Raw genomic sequence first — 25,711 nt, forward strand, 5'->3', positions numbered from 1 at the left:
TTGCTGACCCTAAGTCTTTAATTTTGATACAGTCATATTAGTTAAACCTCTTATATACAGTGATTTTGTGTCTTTTAAAGAAAATATTTTCTGCTCTAAGATCAGAATCATATTCACCTATATTTTATTCAGAAATTTAAAATTTTTTTTGCTTTTGACATTTAGGTAATTTAAGTCTAAATTATTCCAGAGTTGAGTTCTCTGTATTGCATGAAGTGGGCGTCTGATTTCATGATTTATGTATGGATCTTCTGCTTCTGTTTATTCCTTGAACATATTTATTAATAGGTGTTTTAAAAATTTTGTCCTTAAAGTCCTTCATTTCTGAAATTTTGGGCCCTGTTTCTATTGACTGCTTTTCTCCTTGTCATAGCTCACATTTTGTAGCTTCTTTCCATATTAAGTAATTTTGGGAAGGATGCTGGACATAATGTTATATTGTTGATTATCTGGATATTCTAGTATTCCTTTAAAGGTTGTTGAGCTTTCTACTGGCAGGCAGTTAATTTACTTGTGGATCACCTTGACCCATTCAAAGCTTTTAGTAAAAGCTTTATTAGTGTGAGTTTATATTAATCTTTCCTCTATCTTCCCCATAATTGTTCTTTCTCAAATAGCATGTTTTTTCCTCAGATTTATAGCAACTCATAGTATACATATGCAGCTGAACATTCAGCCAAAGACTCAAGGAAATCACTGTACAGATTTTTTCTGAAGCTGTTTCACCAGAGTTTCTATCAGTTCTTTTGTAAAGTACTAAAGGATGGGCAAATATAAGAGAGGGTGTCTGGCTATCAAGTATACTGCAGAGCCTGGTCTCTGTCTGTCTTCTAGTATCTGTCCAGGAACCACCTATGTGACCCCTAACCTTGATTTATGTTTCAAATATCTACCATCACAAACTTAAAGCTTGAAATGCGTTTATTTTCTACGTGTTTGATAATTGCCTCTCCTAGAAAGCCATCAGTTGCACAATATCTGGGACTGTGTCTACTTTCATCAGCACTCTACATCCAACACTGAGCATACTACCAGGCAATTAGTAAGATGGCAGGTCCTGTAGTTGGAAAAGGCTGGTTTTGACTCTGGACTCAGTTGTGCATTTATATATGTGTGTGTGTTCAAGCAATGTATATAACCTCTCTTGGCCTCATGTTTTTTCATTTGTAAGGTGACTATGATAAGATTATCCTCTGTACGGCATTTTTTCAGAACATGTGATTAGTATAAGCACACACTAAGGGCTGGCCAATCTGAATTATTAGGTGTTTTTGAATAAACGAATGGATAAATGTCAAAAGTTTCATTAGTCCCCATTCCGTTCAGGTCCTTGGCTGCTTTATCCTAGACCTACTGCCTTGATCTGAATCCATTCTCTTCATTCCACTCAAGGACACCAGCACCAGTTCAGGGTAGGCATCCCTTCAGACCACCAAGCCCCTGATGGGGCTGGCCCTATCTCAAGAGAGAAACAAGAGCTGCACAATGCATTCCTCAACTTTAGGAAGCTGAGGCTGCAGGAATGGGAGGACACGGACACTGAATAATACGCACAGATAAAGACACACGTATTAGAAAGTGCTCAAAGTCACAGACTTGAGTGTGAAGTGCATGGTCCCTCTCAGGTTTTAATTCTTTAAAACTGAATGGACTTCTTGGTGATGGATTATATGAATGTTCTGGCATATGTGGATTTCTGTCCAGGAGATCTGAGTTCAAATCCATCAATGTCACTTATTGAGCAAGTCACTTTGTATCTCTGTGCCTCACCTTGCTGCTCTGTAAAGCAGGAAAATAAGTTTTATATAATCAGGTTATTTGGAGTCCCTGGATGGTGCATAAACTTTTTGACTACTAACCAAAAGGTTTGTGATTCAAACACGCCCAGAGGCACCTCGCAAGAAAGTCCTGCCGATCTGCTTCCAAAATTGACGGCCTTGAAAACCTACGAAGTGGAGTTATATTCTGCACACATGGTGTCACCGTTAGTTGGAATCACCTTGACGGCAACAGGTAACCGGCTCCTGTGAAAGATCAATGAAAGAGTACATATGACATCTCACAAAATTCCTGACACACAGCATGTGGTCAGTGAATGCCAGATTTTTCTTCCCTGAACAGAAAATTTATGGTGGCAATTTTTCCCTAGTTTCACAGGGGTAAGTCCCAGAGGCCATAGCACCAGCTGTCTGTGTCACTCCCATCTCAAAACTCTTCCATTACTCACCCCAAGTAAAGTTCCTGTCCTTCATCTTTGTATTCAAGACTACATGCATGGCCTTGACCATGCAGACCTCTCCAACCTCATTTCTGACCAGTCACCTATATTCCACGTCAATACTAGCAGCTTCCTTTTAGATCTCCTAGCTTCTGTTCCTTCAGTGAAACTGAAGAACACCGATGAAAAACAATGACTAAGGGAAATTCTTAAGATTAGCTGGGCAGGGAGGGGCAGATTATGTTGAAAAGACCACAGTAAGACTGACAGCTGATTTATCAGTAGCAATATTGAAAGTCTGAATACAATAGAAAGTTATCTTTAATGTCCTGAGAGAAATAAATGTTAGTTTACATCATACTTAATGAAAATATTTTAAGACTCAAGGTGAAATTAAGATATTAAAAAAAAAAGTATCCATGCGGTGCAATGGACTGCTCTTTCTATGGCACTTCTCACCATAGTCTTGTATCTCCTACCCAACTCATTGGGCAGGACCATACCAATAAGGTCTACGTGACCCTAACAAAGAGATTGGTCACTTTTCCTATCTTGCTAGGCTTGCAATGAGCCATCCCAGAGGCAGGAAATAGAGGATCGCACCACCACCAAGGAAGAACAACCAGGAATGGAGTATATTCTTTGGACCTGGGATCCCTGTGCTGAGAAGCTCCTGGAACCAGAAGACAGACAGAGAGAGAAAGGGCTGTAACACTGAAAACAGCAAGATGGTGAAAAGCAGCAGCAGAGAAATGGTAGCAGCAGAGGCAGCAGAACCAGGAGACTGGCAGGAGACCAGCAGGAGATGGAGTGGGGGCTTCCTGGTCCACAGGGTGAGAAAGCTGAGTGCCTTCAGGCAGGAGGCTTGCTGGAGTGGTAGGGTGCCTTAGACACTTGACTGAGCTAGGTTTACTGACCCATGGAGCTTCCGGCTGAGGTTTACTGGCGGAGTGGGGTGCCTCAGGGCACCTGTCAGCAGAGCTAAAAGGGCATTCTAACACTTGTCTGAGTAAGGTAGAATTCAAGGGACCAGAGAGAGGCAAACCTGTGGGCAGAGCTGAGAAGAGGCTGTCCTGATGGAAGAGCTGGATCCTTATCCCTATTAAACCCCATAGCTGTAACTATTGTCTGTGGGTTCTGTGTGGCCATTGCAATGAGTTATTGAATTCAGTAGAGAAGTAGAGAGTGCCGTGGGAGGAATGGTTGGTTTCAGAATTGGTAAGACGGTGGAGAGAAGAGGCATATCTGACCTCTGCCTCATAGAAATTGGTCTTGGGTTGTTGATCTTGATTCTCCTTCTCCCTTGTGAAGTTAGAGGAAGTCAGACACTGCTGTCACACCATTTTTACATTTCGCTTTCATAAATGTGATATTTTTACAAAATGGAAAAATATGTTACCCACATCTTTAGCTGTGGTTCAGTGTGGATCTGTATTTCTTGCCATCTCTGAGTTCAGAGGAAAAGAACAACCAAATGTACTAATGAAATTCTGCCACTAGGATAATTTCCCTTCAGCACTGTCTTTCAGGTTTACTGTGCTTGAGCTTGTAACAGCCCATTTCCAGCTGTGCCAGCATATTGTGAGGAGCCATTTGCAAACCAGGATGGAATGTTTTCCTCCTCAGACAGTGGTCATAAAGAACTGTCCATGAGATTGTAGGTGCTTTTTCACATAAATAGGATGGTACACCAGGAGCAGGCTATGTAGGAATCTGTGCCACCTACTCATGTGACTTATTTGTGCTTTCAGAACTGCTGAAGCCCAGTGTCATATACACATTTCACTTGGTAATGGATTTCTGCTGTAGATGCCCAACCTTTTGGCTCGGTGAGTCATGTAACACCTAGTTCATGATGGGTCGTTCAGATCATATATTCATTTGGTATCCTAAGGCCAGGCATTCAGTCTCTACCAGGGTCAGGGACTTTATCAAAAGGACCTCTGTGTTCTAAAAACAAACAAAAGAGAACATGACTTTTAAAAAAGATCCCAGAGACTGCATACGGCATTCTTAATTGTCACAGGCACTGCAAGTATGATTTGATTTTCTGACTTATAAACCCCAGGTTGTGAAGTTTCTTACGCTACAGGCTTGAGCTGTTTCAGAGCTTTCCCTTGCAGTGCAATTAACTCAAAACTTGAAGCCTTAAGTTGGTATTTGGTAAATAGTTTAGAGCACCTGATCAAATATAGTATATAAAAAATCTCCACAAAAATCCAAATTATGTAGTTTTTGACTATGACGTGACCTAAGGGATAAGAGCAGAACTTATAATTTGCTTTGTGTCTATTTTTCCAGTAGAGTTAGGATCAAACAGTGCACCGCTTAGTCTTTGTAGTCATTATTGCCACCATAGCAATGAGTAACAGTAGTCACTTTGCCCTTCAAGGTATATGCTTCACAATCTCTTCATCACAATCAACCACAGGTGATAATTGAATTAATCAGGATGTCATTGCCTGTGGAATTGCATGAAAATACTTAAGGAAGAAATAATGCCAAAGTTTCCCAAGTTTTCTTAGTAAATAAAGGAAGAGGGAACCTCATTTCATGAGGCAAAGTATACACCTGATACAAAAACCTGAACATTAGAGGAAAAGAAAATTGCAGACCAATACTCTTCAGGAACATAGGAAAATTCTTACTTAAATATTAGTAAATTTAATTCAACATGTATAATGTATATGGTACATCATGACCAAGTGGGGTTTAACATTCAAAAATCAATATCATTCACCACCTTAACATCATAAAAGAGAAAAGTCATATGTGCCTGTCAATTACTGCAGAAAGTGTATTTTAGTAGACATTTTTGATTTCTTAAAAACTCACCAAGTTAGAACTGGGGGAGGGCTTCTTCAATCTGATCAAGGGCATCTATGAAAATCCTGCTTATAGCATCATAGTTATTGGTGAAATGTTGAAAACTCTCCCCCTAAGGATGGGGTCAAGGCAAGAATATCAGTTCTCACTTCTTCTGTTGAACATTTTTCTCTTATTTACAGTGAAGTATGTGAAGAAAGGCAGTCTGTTTAGAAAAAAAAATGAAAACTTCCTTTATTTTGCAGGTGACATGATTATGGTTGTAGAAGATTCTGAAGAATCTACAAAAAAAAGTTGTATGCAAATTAGACATCAGAGAAGAAAAACCCAGAGAGTGAGGACAGTGACACTGTAACATCCAAGGACAGGTCACAAGAAGCTTTGAAGCTTTTGCCTGGGTGTCTTGGAATGCTCGGTCTTTTGATGCCCCCTCTCACAGCCCAGCCACCATGCTGAGAGAAGTCCAAGACACACAAAGAGCCCATGTGTAGCCTCTCTGGTCAAATTCTAGCTGAGCTCCCAGCTGATAGGAGCATTAACTGCCAGCTACTTGAACAGGCAGTCTTGAATGTCTCACCCAGCTGATTTATCCCCAGCTTCCATCTTGAGACCCCAAGTGACAACCACCCAGCTAAGCCCAGTCAACTCAAAGAACTTGGGGGGGGGGTTTGTTATATAACAATAGATGACTAAAACGACCATATCCTGATGACAGGAACGTAACTTTTCACAAGCACTTTGGAAAGCTTTTTGGAAAACTTTACTAAGTGATTCTGTTCCTACATATTTTGTAACAGAAATGCATATATATGGGTATCAGAGAGAAAGTACAAGAATCTTCATAGCAGTTTTCTTTATAAGAGCCCAAATTAGAAATAACCAAAATGTCCATCAAAAGTAAGTAGGTCAGTATCTATCTATCATCTACCTATCTATCTGTCTGTCTGTCTCTGTCTATCTATCTACCTGTCTTTCTACCTGTCTATATATCTATCTATCTTGTTTATCAGGTACACACATACCTACTTATTGGGAATACTTCACAGCATTAAGAATTAGCAAATTACTGGTACACACAGGAGCACAGATGAATCTAGGAAATAAAATGTTGATCACTGGAGGCCAGACACAAGTGTACGTACTGTAATATTCGAATTACATAACGTATTCTCCGCAGAACAAAGGGAGAAGCCACCTCAAGGGCTGGAGAAGATGTAGCTCCCAGGGGCATGCACAGGGGTTCTGTATCTCTTCCCCTAGCTACTCATTTGTTGAACTCTGTTATGGCAGCTCTAAGGTGACCATTCCTGCTAAAGGCTAAATTTGCAACAGAAGCCGTAAATTTTAATCCAGAACAAGGCCCCAGCCCTCTTAGTGCTTCACAGTTGTCCCCGGCTTCCAAGAAGGAACAGGCGAATCAGATGGTGCCAGGGGACTCTAGACTATTCATTTCAGCCCAGAGATGCTGTTGCTGCCTGTTGCCCCATGGTGAAGGCGACAGAGGCCCAAGGAAGCGGGGGCTGGTGGGGCTGCAGTCAGCGCTTCTGTCTCCCTCAGTGGTCCATGGAGGACTGTGCAGATACAATCTGTGCCTCCTTCAGTCGGTGATGGCAAAAGAGGGTCTGTGCGTCCTATACCTGCCCATTCTCCAGCCCGATCCCTGGATTCTCTACACTGACTTTAACCCACTCTACACCTTCAGATCCTGGAGATGGCCAAGAGACACCATAATCCCCTGTGACCACAAACAGATCATGTCAAAACCTGGAAGAGTGGTATCTCCTGAACTATAAATATTGGATTTCAGTTATTTTATTGGTAATAGCTTATTAAGAAAGTCCCTGGGTGGTGCAAGCAGTTTGCATTTGACTAATAACCTAGGGGATGGAGTATTAACCACCCCCTGCCAGTAGCACCACAGAAGAAAGGCCTGGGAATCTGCTTTAAAAAATACTACAGCCAAGAAAACCCTACGGAGCAGTAGTTCTACTCTGTAAGGTGTGGCATCACTATGAGTCAGAATAGACGCCATGGTAACGGGTTATTTTTATTACAGAGACATGCATTGTATAAAAATAGAAAATGTACGACAGCAACAACAAAACATTCTCGACACTCAAAGATCACTACTGTTAATACCCTAGTGCATATCCATTTAGATTTTTTTCCAGAAACATACAAACTTTTAAAAAAATGTGATCATCTAGCACATACACTTTTGTAACCTGCTTTTTTGTAGTTAATGATCTTGAACTTTCCATCTTAGTAAACTTCCTTCTCATCTAATCCTCTGTCCATATTCACACATATTTGAATTTTTCCAGTTGACCTCCAAATGTCCTTTACAGCATTTGCCCACACCAATGAAGGATCTAGGACCATGCCTTGTGTTCAGTTACTGTCTTCATTAAGTCTCTTTAACACATTTTTTCTTAAAAATCAAACAGACCTGGAAGAGAGAATCTGGGGATCATTCAGCGCCCTTAGCAACTCAAAACCCAAACAGAACGCATTGACGTGGAGTCGATTCCAACTCATAGCGCCCCTACACAGGACAGCGTAGAACTGCCCCATAAAGTTCCCAGTGAGCACCTGGTGGATTTGAACTGCTGAACTTTTGGTTAGCAGGCATAGCACTTAACCACTATGCCACCAGCGTTTCCTCAGCAACTCAAGGATCCATAATTGTTCTCTCTAAGCATCAGATTTTCCATGATGTAGGAAAGAGGGGAATACTCCTTTTGGATGGAGACATATTATGTGAAATATAGTTTCAAATATATGACACTGTCTCTGAATATGATAAGTAGTGATGGGCCCCAGGAAAAAGCCCTAGAGAGAGGAGGTATTAATTTCCTAGGGCTGCCATATCAAAGCTTAACAAATAGGTGGCTTAAAACAACCAAAATGTGTTGTTTCACAGTTTTGGATGCTGGGAGTCCAAAATCAGGGCGTCAGCCAGTTTGGTTCCTTCTGAGGCTCTGCGAGAGAATCTGTTTCATGCCTGTCTCCTAGATTCTGGTGATGGCTGGCTATCTTTGGCGTTCCTTGAGTCGTGGATATATCACTTCAATCTCTCCCTCCATCTTCACCTGGTTGTCTTCCCTCTGTGTCTCCCCTCCTTTTTTATATGGACTCCACTTCTACTGGATTAGGACCCACACTACTCCAGTATGACCTCATGTGAACTTAACGGATAACATCTTGAAAGACCCTATTTTAAAACAAGTTCACGTTCTCAGGGAACAGAGGTGAGGAGTTGAAGATATCTTTTGGGGGAAAATAATTCAGTAGATAATAAGCCCTTAGTTTGTGAATGAATGAATGAAATGAGTGAAGCATTGCTTCCTTTACCTCATCTAAATCTTTCTCCTATACCTCTGATACTCAGATGGGCCATCCTGAGTCCCACCCCTGGCAGGCTGACCTTTACCAGGGTCCAGAGGCTGTGACTCCCAGGGGTCTGGCCAGGTGGTACTTGCTTCTCCAGAACAGACCATTGTGCACAAGACCAGGAGGCAGGACTTGAGGGCTCTTGCCTTTCCTTGCTGCCTTACAGAGCAAGCCTCTTGCCTCCTCTGAGCCTCAGGGGTTGCCTGTGACATGCAGAAAGGGGATGGGATAATCTCAAACAACCAATCTTTGGCTGAGTCTGAAGTTCTCCTTCTCTGGGTTTTTTTTTTTTTTACATTTCGTTATCACCACTGGCTTCCTGCCTAGGCTTGCTCTGCCCTCCTACATCTGCAGCTTTCCTTTCCTTTTCAGAGGCACTCTGGAAGGCAGGGTGTCTTAGGCATGGGCCAGAGATGCTGCTGTCACTGCTGGTGCTTCTGCCCCTGCTGTAGGGAGGTGAGTGGGCTGAGGGGGTGAGGGGTTCTGCTCAGGGGAGGTTCTGGAGCTTGAAGCTGAGTCTCTCCCTCCCCAGGGTCCCGGACTCAGAGTTTGAGAATCAAGCTGGAACTAAAGGAATCCATGACAGTGCAGGAGGGCCTGTGTGTCTTTGTGCCCTGTAAATTTTCCTACCTTAGGGGTTCCTATGGATACCGCCCCATGTTTTGGTTCCAGGAAGGGGCAAATAAAAACCAGTGTCTTCTGGTGGCCAGAAACAAACCAGAACAGAAGGTGCAGGAAAGGACCCAGGGCCGATTCTTCCTCCTCAGTGATTCCCGGGTCAACAACTGTTCCCTGAGCGTCAGCGATGCCGACATGGAAGACAGTGGGATGTACTTCTTTCAAATGGATAATGCCTTTCAGGGATAGTTATATGGAGATAAGATGTTCTCTCTGAAGGCAACAGGTATGGTAGGGATCCAGGAAAAGACCCTAGGGTGTGGTAGACCAGAAGTAAAAAAAAGATGGTTCTGCTCCTCGTGGGGGTGGAGACAGTCATGACAAGACCCTGGGGATGGCTACAACATGCTGAGGGGCTCTGATTTCTCTCTTTTCCCTAGCCCTGACTCAATCACCCAACATCCAGATCCCAGGAATCCTGGAGTCTGGCCACCCCAGGAATCTGACCTGCACTGTGCCCTGGGCCTGTGAACAGGGGACACCCCCCATCTTCTCCTGGAACTCAGCCGCCCTCACCTCTTTGGGTCCCCGGGCCCACCTCTCCTCAGTGCTCACCCTCTCCCCAAGACCCCAGGACCATGGCACCAGCCTCACCTGTCAGGTGACCTTCCCTGCAGTTGGTGTGACTGTGAAGAGGACCATCCAGCTCAATATCTCCTGTGAGTGCTGAGTGGGGTCAGCTGGGTGGCTGAGAGTGTAGGGCCATGGTTGGGCTCGGTCAGGGATTGACAGTTGGGACCTGGTAGCCAAGCAGGAAGGCTTCTGAGAGAAAGGCCCAATGCCCACTCATTTCTCATCATGGATGATGAGGCTGCCACATCTTCTATCCCAGATGCTCCACAGAACATGGTCCTCACAGTCTCCCAAGGAAACAGCACAGGTAGGAAAGAACTTCTCCTCTCCAGGGCTAGAATAGAAGCAGAGTCTCTGGCAGCTCCGGACAGACCTTAGGTCTCAGAGCTCCAACTAACCAAGGACTACATGGTGTAGAAGAAACCAGTTGTCTTAGTTATCTAGTGCTGCTATAACAGAAATACCACAAGTGGGTGGCTTTAACAAACAAAAACTTGTTTCTCATGGTTTAGGAGGCTTGACGTCCAAATTCTGATTTTGGCCCTAGGGGAAAGCTTTCTGTCTCTCTTGGCTTGGCTCTGTTCATGCCCTTTATCTTTGAGGTTCTGCTCCTGGGCCATCTTCATGTGACTTGGCATCTCTCTTCCTACATCTCGGGTACTTAGCTTGCTTGTTTAATCTCTTTTACATCTCAAAACAGATTGACTCAAGATATACACTAATCTAGCCTCATTAATATAAAAAACATAACCTAATTCTCATTATTGTAACCTAATTCTGCTTCATTAATATAAAAAACATAGCAAACTCACACACGGGATTATAAACACAGGCAGAGGTTAGGATTTACAAGACATCTTTTTGGGGGACACAATTCAATCCCATAACACCAGCTGACGAGGGAGAAAGCCCCCATTCTTGTTAACTCTTGGAAGTCAGTCTTTTGCTCACGCACAATTCTCTACTGCCAATTCCAATGGAAGCCATCCTATCCCTCTCACGTCACCCTCTTCTCTGATGTTTTTCCTCCTCCTGATGTTCCTTAAGTTCTTTCTTGGCCCATTAAGTGCATTTGTCTACTGTATTCCTGTTTGAGGCCCTCTGTCCTCCATCAGTCAGACAGCTGGGGAAACTCTAGGAAAATGATCTGGGCCTCTTCTGAAGGCCTGAGGCCTCCCCAGGGTTAGTGTGGACACCAGGGGAGGACAGGGACAACAAGCTTGACTCAGGCAGAGAGAAGAGGACAGGGCTGTCAGTGTCCCATAATGCTCACCTTCTTTGTCTCTGTCCGTATATCTTGCCATGTCTCTCTCCATATTTTTTTCTTCATCTCTCTGTGTTTCTGTCCCGCCATATTTTTTTCTCTCTCTCCATATTTCTTTTCCTCCCTTTCCATGTATTTCTGTCTCTGCCAAAGCTGTCAAGATCCTGGGAAATGCCTCATCTCTTCCCATCCTGGAGGGCCAGTCACTGCGTCTGGTCTGTGTTGCTGACAGCAATCCCCCTGCACAGCTCAGCTGGTTCCGGGAGTCCCCAACCCCGAACGCCTCCCTCATCTCCAGCACTGGATACATGGAGCTGCCTCAAGCAGGGACTGGAGAAGAAGGAGTGTTCACCTGCCAAGCTCAAAACCAGCTGGGCTCCCAGCATGTTCTTCTGAATGTCTCTGTTCACTGTGAGTTTGGAGGCAGCTGGGGAAGGACTCCATGGTATTAGAGACACAAGAGGTCCCCTGCTGAGCCCTCTCCTTCCTCCCCACAGATCCCCCACAGCTTCTCAGTCCCTTCTGCTCCCGGGAGGCCGAGAGTCTGTGCTATAGCTGCTCTGTCCACACCTAGCTGGCCCCCTCCTTGCACTGGAGGGTTGGGGACAGGCTGGTGGAGGGGAATAGCAGCAACACCTCCTTCATAGTCACCTCCAGCTCCTCTCAGCCCTGGGCTAACAGCACCTGAGCCTCAGTGCTGGGCTCAGTCCTGGCCTCAGACTCTGCTGTGAGGCCCAGAATGTCTGTGGAGCCCAGAGATCACTGTCCTGCCGCTGCCAGGTTAAGGGTCTTCAGGGGAAAAGGAGCCTCGTCTTTAGAGAGATGGAGCTTGGAGGAGAGAAACCCAAGGCCAAGACGGAAGTGGCTGGGGATAAGACCCTCAGTCCTTTGGCTGGTGGGCATGTATTATGTGTTGTGAAGAGGCTGCTCAGGACCTAAAGAGCAAAGGAATCCCAAGTGACTGAGTCCTGGGTGGGCATCAGACACACTAAATGAGGGCCGAGAGGAGTGGCTGGTTTGGAGGATGCTGTGTGTTGGAATCGGCATTTAATCAAACCTCGAATTATCTGTAGGGAAATCAGAACCCAGGTCATGTTCAGAAGTCCTGGGAGCTGCTGGAGGTGCTAGCAGCATGGCCCTGCTTTGTCTCTGCCTTTTCTTCATCTTCAGGTGAGAGTGAGTATGCTTGTGGGGTGGAGGGAGACACCTGGTGCGGAGAGGGTACGCAGGTTGTACGATCTCAGAAAACCTGAGCTGGAAGAACCTGGAGTGGTTGGGAAGTCCAGGAAACTTCCACCTGTAATCAGTTGGACCAATGCAGGGTCTCTTCCCAACTTCTAGTTCAGCTCTTGGGTTAGGAGGAGCACCTGGAGACTAGACCCTCCTCCATCTATCCCAGTCACCATTTCCATGTTCTTCTTAAGAAGTAGGGGGATGAGGTACCTACTCCAGGTCCCACGTACAAAGCTGAAAAGCCCTGGGCTGTTCCCTCAGAGTGAAGACTCAGAGGAAGAAAGCAGCTAGGACAGTGGAAGGCATGAATGATACGAACCCAGTCTTGGGTTCAGGATCATGGGTGAGTGATAGGGAAACATCCCATTCAGCATTACCCCTTTTGGATACCACCCTTAAAAAACAAAGCTGTAACATTAATTTTTATCCTCAGTTTCCATTATTTGGCTTTCAAGGAACCAAGATGAAATCAAAATTTCAAAAACATGATTGTAAGTGAAGTTTTTCTATCAACTGAGAATTGAGAATTTAGCTTTTAATCTTCTTCTTAACGAGCTACTTGACAGAACAAAAAGTAAAGAAAAAGCTGAAATCCTATTAACCTCTGTGCTCTAGAGTTTAAAAAAATACTGATTACAACTCCTCCTACTACAGAATCATTATCACCCCCCAAAAGGTTATCCACAATAAAAACAAAAAATTAGGAAAATCAGAAAGCAGCTTGATTGTCAGTAGTATCAGTTTCCATCTTTAACCCAAGTGAACCACCCTTAGGCCCTTCCTTATTAGCATTCAGCACTTAGCATTCTCCACCCAAGAGTCCCACATCTGGAGACCTGAGTAGTGTTTTCATTTTAGTCTCATTCCTTGGAGCATTTAAATTATCAATTTCTGTCTCTCTTTCTTTCCACATAGAAGTCAGACTGGTCTTCTTCACCTTATCTTACTCCTTTGCTCACTGAAGTTTCATTATCTCTCTCTTGGACCCCTGCGCCCACCTCACGTTCTTGCCCCCATCTCTTCTCAACACAGGCCACTGGGAAAATCTTTCAGAAATAATTATTGTTTAGTCCCTCCATCATTTGGAAGGTTTAGATGTCTCAGCTAGCTCCCTATGGTTGGAGAAGGCACCAAATGCTTTGGCATGGTATCATGCTGTTTCCTATCTGTTTCCTCCCCTCCAAGCCTTTGCCTTGTGCTCCGCCTCACTATTCTTCATTTTCCTAAACAGATCTCAAACAGCAGTGACAATGTCCCCCTCTGGATTTACCACTAACTAGGTCACTAGTTCTACTGGCAAAAATCATACTCATTATTCAAGGTGCAAATGAAATATTATCCTTTCCCTGTGAAAACCGTGACCAACACCTTCCAAGCAAGACGCTGTTACCCTCTCCTCTGTGTTCCTACATGCCAGGGTACATCCCTGTTTTTTGAGGTTTGCCATGTCATAATTGCAAACAGAGGCTTGTCCCCTGCCACGCTAGGGTCTCCGCAAGAGCAAGGCCAGGTCTGATACAGGCTCCTGTTGGTCTCCTTCAATGTACCCTTTTCCCATCACCTCTCTTATGTTTTGTTGTTGTAGGATGCCATTGATTCAATTTCAACTCATTGGGACACCATGTAACAGAGTAGAACTTCCCCATAGGGTTTTCTAAGCTGTAATCTTTATGGGAGCTGACCATCATGTCTTTTTGCTGCAGAGCCACCGGGTGCGTTCGAAACTCCAACCTTTCTTTTAGCGGCTGAGTACTTAACCATTTCGCCACCAGGGCTCCTCCTCGTAGGTGAAGAAACAACTGTTTCACCGAGTCGATTCTGACTCATAGGAACCCTATAGGGCAGAGTAGAACTGCCCCATAGTGTTTCCAAGGATGGCAGGTGAATTTGAACTGCCGACCTTTTGGTTAGCAGCTGAACGCTTAAGCACTGTACCACTAGGGCCCCTTCTCATAGGTGCATGTGTATATTTAATTCATCTCAGGTAATTACATCAGTCATTCAGTCCGTGGGATGCTTGGTTCATGATATTCTGTCATAGTTGATTTACTCATGGACCTCTTCTACTTTCTTTTTTTGTTTATAATATAGAGCATTAACCCATTACTCAATCCAAGAATGAAAATGCTGACAATAGCTTACATCTACCTGTGTGTTCCTTCTCTTCCCAACCCTCTAGCTATTTCCATCTTGAGTAGCCTCTATCCCGAATTCTGTTTGTCATTCCATAGCCATTACCTCTCCCCACTCCCCAACTCATGGAATTACACCTAAGCAATATATTCGCTGGAAACCCTGGTGATGTAGTGGATAAGAACTATGGCTGCTAACCAAAAGGTCAACAGTTCGAATGCACCAGGCACTCCTTGGAAACCATATGGGGCAGTTCTACTCTGTCCTACAGGGTCGCTGGGAGTCGGAATTGACTTGACGGCAACCATAATATATTGATTAAATTTGCTTATTTTGGACTTTCTAAAAAGGGCATTATGTTCAATGTAGTCTTTTGGGACTTGATTTTTCCACTCTATGTTACATTATTAAGATCCATCTGCATTGTTATATGTAGATGTAGTTCATTAGTTTTTACTGCCATAAAATAAATATATCATGTTATTACCACACAATTTCTTTATCTAGTCTCATGTTGATGATCATTTAGATTATTTCCAGGTGTGGCTGTTATGAACATTATTATTTCATATCTCAGTGTGTTCATAAGCGGGACTTTCTTGGTCATATACCTAAGAATTGAAATGCTAGATTACAGTAAAATTGTCCATCTTAACAAGGTAATGCCCAGTGGTTTTCCAAAGAGGTAGAGCAATATACATTCCCACCAGCTACCTCTAAGAAATTCTATTGATTCACATCCTTTCCAACACTTGATTTCCCGAGACTTCTCATTTTTGCTAATAAAATTGGGATAGCACATTGAGGTCTTCATTTACACTTTTCTGATTACTAAATGTTTTGCTTTTATTTCTGTATTTTTATTGAGTCATGAATACATAAATGTCTACCTCTTCTATGGAATACCTGTTCACCACTCTTGCCTATTTTAGTCTTGGTAGTTTGTCCTTTCCTTACTAATCTGTAGGAAGTCATTATACAGTTTTAATACCAGCTTCCGTTAGTTATGTGTAGTATAAGCAACTTTTTCCACTGTGTAGCTTGTCATTTTATTTTTCTTAAGGTGACTTGCTGAATCTAGGTCTTTAATTAAAAAAAAAAAATTTATTGTGCTTTAAGTGAAATTTACAAATCAAGTCAGACTCTCATACAAAAATTTATACACACCTTGCTATATACTCCTAATTGCTCTACCCCTAACGAGACAGCCCACTCCTTCCCTCCACTCTCTCTTTTCGTGTCCATTCTGTCAGCTTCTGACCCCCTCTGCCCTCTCATCCCACCTCCAGAGAGATGTCAACATAGTCTCAAGTGTCTACTTGGTCCAAGAAGCTCACTCTTCACCAGCATCTTTTTCGATTCTATTGTCCAGTCCAATCTCTGTCTGAAGAGTTGGCTTTGGGAATGGTTCCTGTCTTGTGCTAAGAGAAGGTCTGGGGACCATTACCACTGGGGTCCTTCTAGTCTGAGTCAGATCATTAAGTCTGGTCTTTTTGTAATAATTTGAGGTCTGCATCCTACTGCTCTCCTGCTCCCTCAGGGGTTCTCTGTTGTGTTCCCTGTCAGGGCAGTCATCGATTATAGCTGGGTACCATCTAGTTCTTCCTGTCTCAGGCTGATGTAGTCTCTGGTTCATGTGGCCCTTTCTGTCTCTTGGGCTCATAATTACCTTGTGTCCTTGGTGTTCTTCATTCTCCTTTTCTCCAGGTATGTTGAGACCAATTGATGCATCTTAGGTAGCCGCTTGCTAGCTTTTAAGACCCCAGACAACACTCTCCAAAGTGGGATACAGAATGTTTTCTTAATAGATTTTATTACGTCAGTTGACTTAGATGTCCCCTGAAATCATGGTCCCCAAACCCCTGCCCTTGCTACCCTGGCCTTTGAAGCATTCACTTTATTCAGAAAACTTCTTTCCTTTTGGTTTAGTCCAGTTGTGCTGACCTCTCCTGTATTGTGTGTTGTCTTTCCCATCGCCTAAAGTATTTCTTATCTACTACTTAGTGAATACCCTTTCCCTCCTTCCCTTCCTCCCCCTCGTACCCATCAAAGAATATTTTCTTCTTTGTTTAAACTATTTCTGAAGTTCTTATAGTAGTGATCTTATACAATATTTGTCCTTTTTCAACCGACTAATTTCACTGCACATAATGCCTTCCAGATTCCTCCATGTTATGAAATGTTTCACAGATTCATCATTGTTCTTTATCCATGCATAGTGTTCCATTGTGTGAATATGTTGTTGTTGTTGTTAGGCGCCATCGAGTCAGAAATGTCACAGCTAAAAACTTTTTCCCAATCTGTAGGTAATCTTTTTACTCTTTTGGTGAAGTCTTTGGATGAGCATAGGTGTTTGATTGTTAGGAGCTCCCAGTTATGTAGTTTTTCTTCTGCATTGTTAGTAATGTTTTGTATACTGTTTATGCCATGTATTAGGTCTCCTAACATTGTCCCTATTTTTCTTCCATGACCTTTACAGTTTTAGATTTTATATTTAGATCTTTGATCCATTTTGAGTTCGTTTTTGTGCATGGTGTGAGGTATGGGTCTTGTTTCATTTTTTTGCAGATGGATATCCAGTTATGCCAGCACCATTTGTTAAAAAGACGGTTTCCTCCCCCTTTAGCTGATTTGGGGCCTTTGTCAAATATCAACTGCTCATATGTGGATGGATTTATGTCTGGACTCTCAATTCTGTTCCATTGTTCTATATATTTGTGGTTATACCAGTACCAGGCTGTTTTGACAACCGTGGTGGTATAATAGATTCTAAAATCAGGTATAGTGAGGCCTCCCACTTTGTTCTTCTTTTTCAGTAATGCTTTGCCTATCTAGGGCCTTTTTCCTTTCCATACGAAGTTGTTGATTTCTTTCTCCATCTCATTAAAAAATGTCCTTTGAATTTGGAGCGGAATTGCCTTAAATCTATAGATCGCTTTTGGTAGAATAGACATTTTTACAATGTTAAGCATTCCTATCCATGAACAAGGTATGCTTTTCCACTTATTTAGGTCTCTTTTGGTCTTGCAGAAGTGTTTTGCAGTTTTCTTTGTATAAGTCTTTTACATCCCTGGTGAAATTTATTCCTAAGTATTTTACCTTCTTAGGGGCTAATGTAAATGGTATTGATGTGGTGATTTCCTCTTCAATGTTCTTTTTGTTAGTGTAGAGGAATCTAACTGATTTTTGTATGTTTATCTTGTATCCCGATACTCTGCTGAACTCTTCTATTAGTTCCAGTAGTTTTCTGGAGGATTCCTTAGGGTTTTCTGTGTGTAAGATCATGTCATCTGCAAATAGAGGTACTTTTACTTCTTCCTTGCCAGTCTGGATGCTCTTTATTTCTTTATCTAGCCTAATTGCTCTGGCTAGGACCTCCAGCACAATGTTGAATAAGAGTGGTGATAAGGGCATCCTTGTCTGGTTCCTGATCTCAAGGGGAATGCTTTCAGACTCTCAATTTAAGATGATGTTGGCTGTTGGCTTGTATAAACGCCCTTTATTATGTTGAGAAATTTTCCTTCTATTCCTATTTTGTTGAGAGTTTTTATCATGAATGGGTGTCAAAATTTGTCAAATGCCTTTTCTGCATCAGTTGATAAAATCATGTGATTCGATTCTTGTCTTTTATTTATAGGATGGATTACATTAATTGTTTTTCTAATGTTGAAACATCTCTGCATACCTGGTATAAATCCCACTTGGTCATGGTGAATTATTTTATTGATATGTTGTTGAATTCTATTGGCTAGAATTTTGTTGAGTATTTTCACACCTGAGTTCATGAGGGATATAGGTCTGTAATTTTCATTTTTTATGGTGTCTTTATCTGTTTTTTGTATCAGGGATATGCTGGCTTCAAAGAATGAGTTTGGGTATATTCTGTCCTTTTCTATGCTCTGAAATACCTTTAGTAGTAGTTGTGTTAACTCTTCTCTGAAAGTTTGGTTGAACTCTGCAATGAAGCCCACCGGGCCAGGGCTTTTTTTTGGGGGGGGGGAGGAGTTTTGATTGCCTTTTCAATCTGTTCTTTTGTTATGGGTCTATTTGGTTACTCTACCTCTGTTTGTGTCAGTTTAGGTAGGTAGTGTGTTTCTTCTAGGTTTTCAAATTTGTTAGAGTACAATTTTTTCATAGTAATCTGATACAATTCTTTTAATTTCAGTTGGGTCTGTTGTGATATTGCCTATCTCATTTTTTATTTGGGTTATTTGCTTCCTGTCCTGTTTTTCTTTTTGTCTGTTTGGCCAATGCTTTATCAATTTTGTCGATTTTTTCAAAGAACCACCTTTTGGTCTTGTTAATTCTTTCAATTGTTTTTCTGTTCTCTAATTTATTTAATTTAGCTGTAATTTTTATTATTTCCTTTCTTTTGGTGCCTAAGAGTTTCTTTTGTTGCTCTTTTTCTATTTGTCCAAGTTGTAGGAATAATTCTTTGATTTTGGCCCTTTCTTCTTTCTGTATGTGTCATTTATTAATAGAAATTGACCTCTGCGCAGTGCTTTCGCTGTGTCCCAAAGGTTCTGATAGGAAGTGTTTTCATTCTCATTGGATTCTATGAATTTTTTTATTCCAACCGTAATTTCTTCTATAATTCAGTCTTTTTTGAGCAGGGTATTGTTCAGTTTCCATGTGTTTGATTTCTTTTCCCTGCTTTTTCTGTTATCAGTTCTCACTTTTATGGCCTTATGTTCAGAGAAGATGCTTTGTAATGTTTCCATGTTTTGGATTCTGCTAAGGCTTGCTTTATGACCTCATATGTGGTCTATTCTAGAGAATATTCCATGTGCACTAGAAAAGAAAGTATAGTTGGTTGCTGTTGGGTGGGGTGTTCTGTATATGTCTACGAGGTCAAGTTGGTTGATTGTGGCATTGAGATCTTCCGTGTCTTTATTGAGCTTCTTTCTGGATGTCCTGTCCTTCACCAAAAGTGGTGTGTTGAAGTCTCCTACTATTATTGTGGAGCTGCCTTTCTCACTTTTCAATGCTGATAGAGTTTGTTTTATGTATCTTGCAGCCCTGTCATTGGGTGCATAAATATTTAATATGGTTATATCCTCCTGGTATATTGTCCCTTTAATCTTTATATAGTGTCCTTCCTTATCTTTTATGATGGATTTAACTTTAAAGTCTATTTTGTCAGAAATTAATATTGCCACTCTTGCTCTGTTTTGATTGTTGTTTGCTTGGTATGTTTTTTTCCATCCTTTGAGTTTTAGTTTGTTTGTGTCTCTAAGTCTAAGGTGTGTCTGTTGTAGACAGCATAAGACGGATCTTGTTTTTAATCCATTCTGCCACTCCCTGTCTCTTTATTTGTGGGTTTAGTCCATTTACATTCAGTGTAGTTATGGGTAGGTATGAATTTGTTTTACACTTTTATGAATTTGGTGCTGTCATTATGATGTCTTTTTTTGTGTGTTGTTGACAGTTTCTTTTTCCCACTTAATTTTTTGTGCTGAGTAAGTTTATCTTTGTATATTATCTTTTCCTCATATTTGTTGTTGTTTTGTTTCTGCAGAGTCTCTATTTTTTTCTTGTATTTTGTTTTGATGTGTAGGATAGTTTGTCTCCTTTGTGGTTACCTTAATATTTACCCTTATTTTTCTAAATTTAAACTAAACTTTTATTTCTTTGTAACGCCTTTTCTTCCTCTCCATTTGAAAGATCTGTGACTACATTTCTTAGTTCCTCTTTATTGTTTTAATGTTTAATGTTCTCTTCTTTTACGTAATGACATCACTGTTTCCCCGTATTGAGCATTCTTTTTTTAATTTCGATTTATTTCCGTGATTCTCCTGTCTGGGTTGACATCTGATTGCTCTGTCCAGTGTTCAAGTCTTGGGCTGATACCTGATATTATTGATTTTCTAAACAAAGAACTCTCTTTAGTATTTCTTGTAGTTTTGGTTTGGTTTTTATGAATTCCCTAAACTTCTGTTTATCTGGAAATGTCCCAAATTCACCTTCATATTTGAGAGACAGTTTTGCTGTATATATGTGGGTAGGCGAGAACCCTGTTTAACAGGCAAAGCGGTGTCAAACATCAAACACCCACCTCTTTACCACACAGCTGAAACAGTGGTATTCTGCCAATAGGGGCCTATTCTCCTCAAATAGGCTCACACAGGTCCATGCAGGGGGGAAAGGTGCTCAAAGTCCATGGACCACTTTTGCCTGGACAGGAGCTGCTTCTGTCCTGAGCTTCCCCAGTTAGTGGAGCAGCCAAATTATCTTTTCCCCCAACTGTGAATTTATTCCTTCTCCAAGGCTAGGAGAATGGCTTTAGGTGCTCAACAGGACCTATCTCTGGCCCAGGGAAATCAACAGCTGCTGAAGCCAGCTTGGGGGTGGGTGGGAGCAGTAAAATATACGCAAATACTTAGCTTTTGCTGAAAGCTCCGCTCTTTTCTGCTTCAGAGGTGTGAGTAGGCTGTGTGGCTGGCTGGCTCTCTCTGAGGAAATTGCAGCCCAATGCTAGTACTAGCCCGCTGCAGCTGCTCCGGGGAATGGTGCCTGAGGCCTCCCAGGGACTCAGGTTCGATAACTCCTCTCCGCTTCTGAACCATCTCTTCCTCCCCCACCTCTCGATTTGTTTTCTAACTTTGTCTTTGATGTTCAGAGCTCCTAGCTTGTCATAAATATATTCGTTTCACTTGTTTTTTGGGGGTCTTTATTTTTATTTATTTATTTTTTAATTGTAAGAGGGCTTGCCAGAAACATCTGTCTATGCCGCCATCTTGGCCCCGCCTCCTAAGTCTTCAATTTTGGTACAGTTGTATTAATTAAACCTTTTCTATCAAGTGATTTTGTGTCTTTTTAAAGAAAATATTTCCTACTGTAGAACAGAAAAATATTCACCTATGTATTATACAGAAAATTAAAATTTTTGCTTTTGACATTTAGATAATTTAGGTCTTAGTTATTCTAGAGTTGAGTTGTCTAAATTACATGAAATGGGTATCTGATTTCATGATTTCTGTATGGAGCTTCTGCTTCTGTTTATTCCTTGGACATATTTATTAGTGGGTATTTCAAAAATTGTGCCTTCAAATTGCATCATTTCTGAAATGTTTGGGCCTGTTTCTATTGACGATTTTTCTCCTTGTCATGGCTGACATTTTGTAGCTTCTTTGCATATTTAATAATTTTAGGAGGATGCTGGATGTTATGTTATATAGTTGATTATCTGGATATTCTAGTATTCCTTTAAAGATTCTTGAGCTTTCCACTGGTAGGCAGTTAATTTAATTGTGGATCATCTTGACCATTCAAAGCTCTTAATAAAAGTTTTGTTAGGGTGAGTCTAGATTAACCTTTACTCTATCTTCCCCATAACTGTTCTTTCTCAAATAGCATGTTTTTTTCTCAGATTTTTGGCATCTCATAGTATGCATGCACAGTTGAATATTCAGCCAAAGACTCAAGGAAGTCACTATACAGGTTTTCTGAAGCTCTTACTCCACAGTTTCCATCCATTCTTCTGTAAGGTACTAAGTGATGGGCAAATATAGGAGAAGGTATGTGGTTACCACCTTACTGCAGGGCTTGGTCTCTGCCTGTCTTCTAGTACCTGCCCAGGAACCAGTTATGCCACCTCTACCCCTGATTTCTGTTTCAAAATATTTACCCTCACAAACTTACAACTTGAAATGCATTTATTTTCTATTTATTTAATATCTGCCTCTCCTAGAAAGCCATCAGCTGCACAATATCAGGGACTGTGTCTACTTTCATCATTGCTCTATATCCAACACTGAGCACACTACCAGGCAATTAATAGGATGGCAGGCTCTGTCGGAAAAAATTAGCTTTGATCCATGACTCTATGGTGCATTTAAATATGCAAGTGTCTTCAAGCAATGTGTATAAACTCTTAGTCTCAGTTTTTTTTTTTTTTTAATTTTTAAGATGACAATGATAAGACTATCCTCTCCACAGCATTTTTTGAGGACATAATGTGATTAGTATAAGCACTCACTGAGGGCAGGCCAATCAGAATTATTAAGTATTTTTGAATAAATGAATGGATAAATGACAAAAGTTTCATCAGTCCCAATTTCTTTCTGATCCTTGGCTGCTTTATCCCAGACCTCACTGCCTTGATCTGAATCCATTCTCTTCCTTACCCTCAGGGACACCAGCACCAGTTCCAGATAGGCATTCCTTCAGATCACCGAGCCCCTACTGGGGCTGGACCTATCTCAAGAGAGAAACAGGCGCTCCACTATGCATTCCTCAACTTTAAGAAGCTGAAGCTGCAGGAACAGAAGGACACCGGCACTGAATACGAAGATATAAAGACATACGAATGAGAAAGTGCTCAAAGTCACAGCCTTGAGTGTAAAGTGCATGGTCCCTCTCAGGTTTTGAGCCTTTAAAACTGAATGGACTTCTTGGTGATGGATTATATGAATGCTCTGGCATATGTGGGTTTCTATCCAAGAGACCTGAGTTCAAATCCATCTATGTCACTTATTGAGCAAGTCACTTTGTATCTCTGTGCCTCACCTTGCTGCTCTGTAAAGCAGGAAAATAAGTTTTATATAACTAGGTTATTTGGAGTCCCTGGATGGCGCAAATGATTAAGTGTTTGACTACTAACCAAAAAGTTGGTGATTAAAACCATCCCAGAGGTACCTCACAAGAAAGCCCTGGCAACCTGCTTCCAAAAGTTGACAGCCTTGGAAACTGAAGTGGAGTTCCATTCTGCACACATGGTGTCACCACGAGTTGGAATCGGCTTGACGGCAACAGGTAAACAGGTTACTGTGAAAGATCCATGAAAAAGTACATATGAAACAGCCCACAAAAGTCCTGACACAAAGCGTGTGGTCAGTGAATGCTAGTTTTTTCTTCCCTGAACAGAAACTTTATAGTGGCAATTTTTCCTAACCCTTGGAGGGGCAAGTCCCAGAGGCCGTAGCACCAGCTGTGTGTGTCACTCCCTTCTCAAAACTCTTCCATGACTCACCCAAATAAAGTTCCTGTCCTTCATCTTTCCATTCAAGACTCCATGACCTTGTCCATGCAGATCTCTCCAACCTCATTTCTCACCAGTCACCCATATGCCATGTCAATTCTAGCAGTTTCCTTTAAGATCTCCTAGCTTCTATTGTTTCAGTGAAACTGAAGAACACCAATGAAAAACAATGACTAAGGGAAATTTTTAGGATTAGCTGTGGGGGAGAGCGGCATAGGGAGGGGAGGGACAGATTATATTGAAAAGAGCACAGTCAGACTGACAGTTGATTTATCAATAGCAATATTGTAAGTCTGAATATATTACGAAGTTATCTTTAACGACCTGAGAGAAATAAATATTATTTTAGATAATACTCAGTGAAAATGTTTGAAGACTCAAGGTGAAATAAAGATATTTTTAAAAAACTATGTGGTTCAATGGATTGCTTTTTTATGGTGTTTCTAGCCAAGAAATTGCAACTACCACCCAAGTGATTGAGCGGGACCATGCAAATAAGGTCTATGGAACCCTAACAAAGGGATTGGTGAGTTTTGCCATCTTGCTAGGCTTGAAATGAGCCATCCGAGAGGCAGAAAGAGAGAGTATCTCACCAACATCAAAGAAAAAAAAGCAGGAATGGAATGCGCCCTTTGGCCCTGGGATCCCTGTGCTGAGAAGCTCCTGGCACCAGGAGACAAACAGAGAGAGAGAGTTGTAACACTGAAGACAGCAAGATGGTGAAAAGCAGCAGCAGAGAAATGGCAGGAGCAGAGGCAGCAGAACCAGGAGACTAGCAGGAGACCAGCAGGAGATGGTGCGGGGGCTTCCCAGTCCACAGGGTGAGAAAACCGAGTGCTTTCAGGCAGAAGGCTTGCTGGAGGGGTAGGGTGTCCCAGGTCACCTGGTGGAGGTAGGTTTACACACCCATGGAGCTTCCAGCCGAAGTTTACTGGTGGAGGGGGGTGCCTCAAGGCACCTATCAGCACAGATAAAAGAGCTTTGTAACACTTGTCTGAGCAATGCAGAATCCAAGGGGCCAGAGAGAGGCAAGCCTGTCGGCACAGCTGAGAAGAGGCTGTCTTAATGAAAGAACTGGATCCTTATCCCTGATAAACCCCATAATCGTTAGTATTGTCTGTGAGTTCTGTGTGTCCATTGCAATAAGCCACTGAATTCAGTAGAGAAGTAGAGAGTGCCATTGGAGGGATGGTTGGGTTGGTAAAGATGGTGGAGAAAGGAGGCATATCTGACCTCTGCCTCATAGAAATGACCTTGGGTTGTTGATCTTGATTCTCCTTCTCCCTTGTGAAGTTAGAGGAAGTCACACACTGCTGTCATGCCATTTTTACAATTCAGTTTCATAAATGTGATATTTTTCCAAAATGGAAAAATATGTTACCCAAATCTTTAGCCATGATTCAGTGTGGATCTGTATTTCTGGCCATCTCTGAGTTAAAAAAAAAAAAAAAAAAATTTTTTTTTTTTTCTGATTTCAGATGAAAGGAGCAACCAAAGGTACTAATGAAATTCCGCCACTAGGATAACTTCCCTTCAGCACTGTCTTTCAGGTTTACTGTGCTTGAGCTTGTAACAGCCCACTTCTAGCTGTGCCAAAATATTGTGAGAAGCCATTTGCAAACCAGGATGGAATGTTTTCCTCTTCAGACAGTGGTCATAAAGAACTGTCCTTCAGATTGTAGGTTCTTTTTCACATAGATAAGACAGTACACCAGGAGCAGGTGATGTAGGAATCTGTGCCACCTACTCGGGTGACTTATTTGTGCTTTTGGAACTGCTGAAGCCTGGTGTCATCTACACATTTCATTTGGTAATGGATTTCTGCTGTAGATGCCCAACGTTTTGACTCGGTGAGTCATGTAACACCTATTTCATGATGGGCAGTTCAGATCATATATTCATTTGATATCCTACAGCCAGGCATTCAGTCTCTACCAGGGTCAGGAGCTTTTTTCAAAAGGACCTCTGTGTTCTAAAAACAAACAAAACAGAATGTAAATTTGAAACAAAGATCCCAGAGACTGCATAGAGCATTCTTAATTGTCACAGGCACTGCAAGTATGACTTAATATTCTGACTTATGAACCCCAAATTCTAAAGTTTCTTGCTCTACATTCTCAGTTTGTTTCAGAGCTTTCCCTTGCGCTGCAATTACCTCAAAACTTGAAACCTTAAGGTTTTATTTGGTAAATAGTTTAGAGCACCTGCTGAAATATAGCCTGTATCTCCTCAAAAATCCAAATTATGTAGTTTTTGACTATGACATGACCTAAGAGATAAGAGCTGAACCTATAATTTGCTTCATGTCTATGTTTCCAGTACCGTTAGCATCAGACAGTCCACCACTTAGTCTTTGTAGTCATTATTGCCACCATAGCAATGAATAACAGTAGTCACTTTGTCCTTCAAGGTA

The 25,711-nt window shown here is 41.8% G+C and overlaps 1 pseudogene; it reads left to right on the top strand.

Annotated features, from left to right (window-relative positions):
• Window positions 1-22,812, top strand: part of LOC126086232 (sialic acid-binding Ig-like lectin 6) — a 29,256-nt pseudogene extending 6,444 nt beyond the window's left edge.
• The last annotated feature ends 2,899 nt before the right edge of the window (window positions 22,813-25,711 follow it).

This window comes from Elephas maximus, chromosome 11 (assembly GCF_024166365.1).
Source record: "Elephas maximus indicus isolate mEleMax1 chromosome 11, mEleMax1 primary haplotype, whole genome shotgun sequence".
NCBI classification, from domain to species: Eukaryota; Metazoa; Chordata; class Mammalia; order Proboscidea; family Elephantidae; genus Elephas; species Elephas maximus.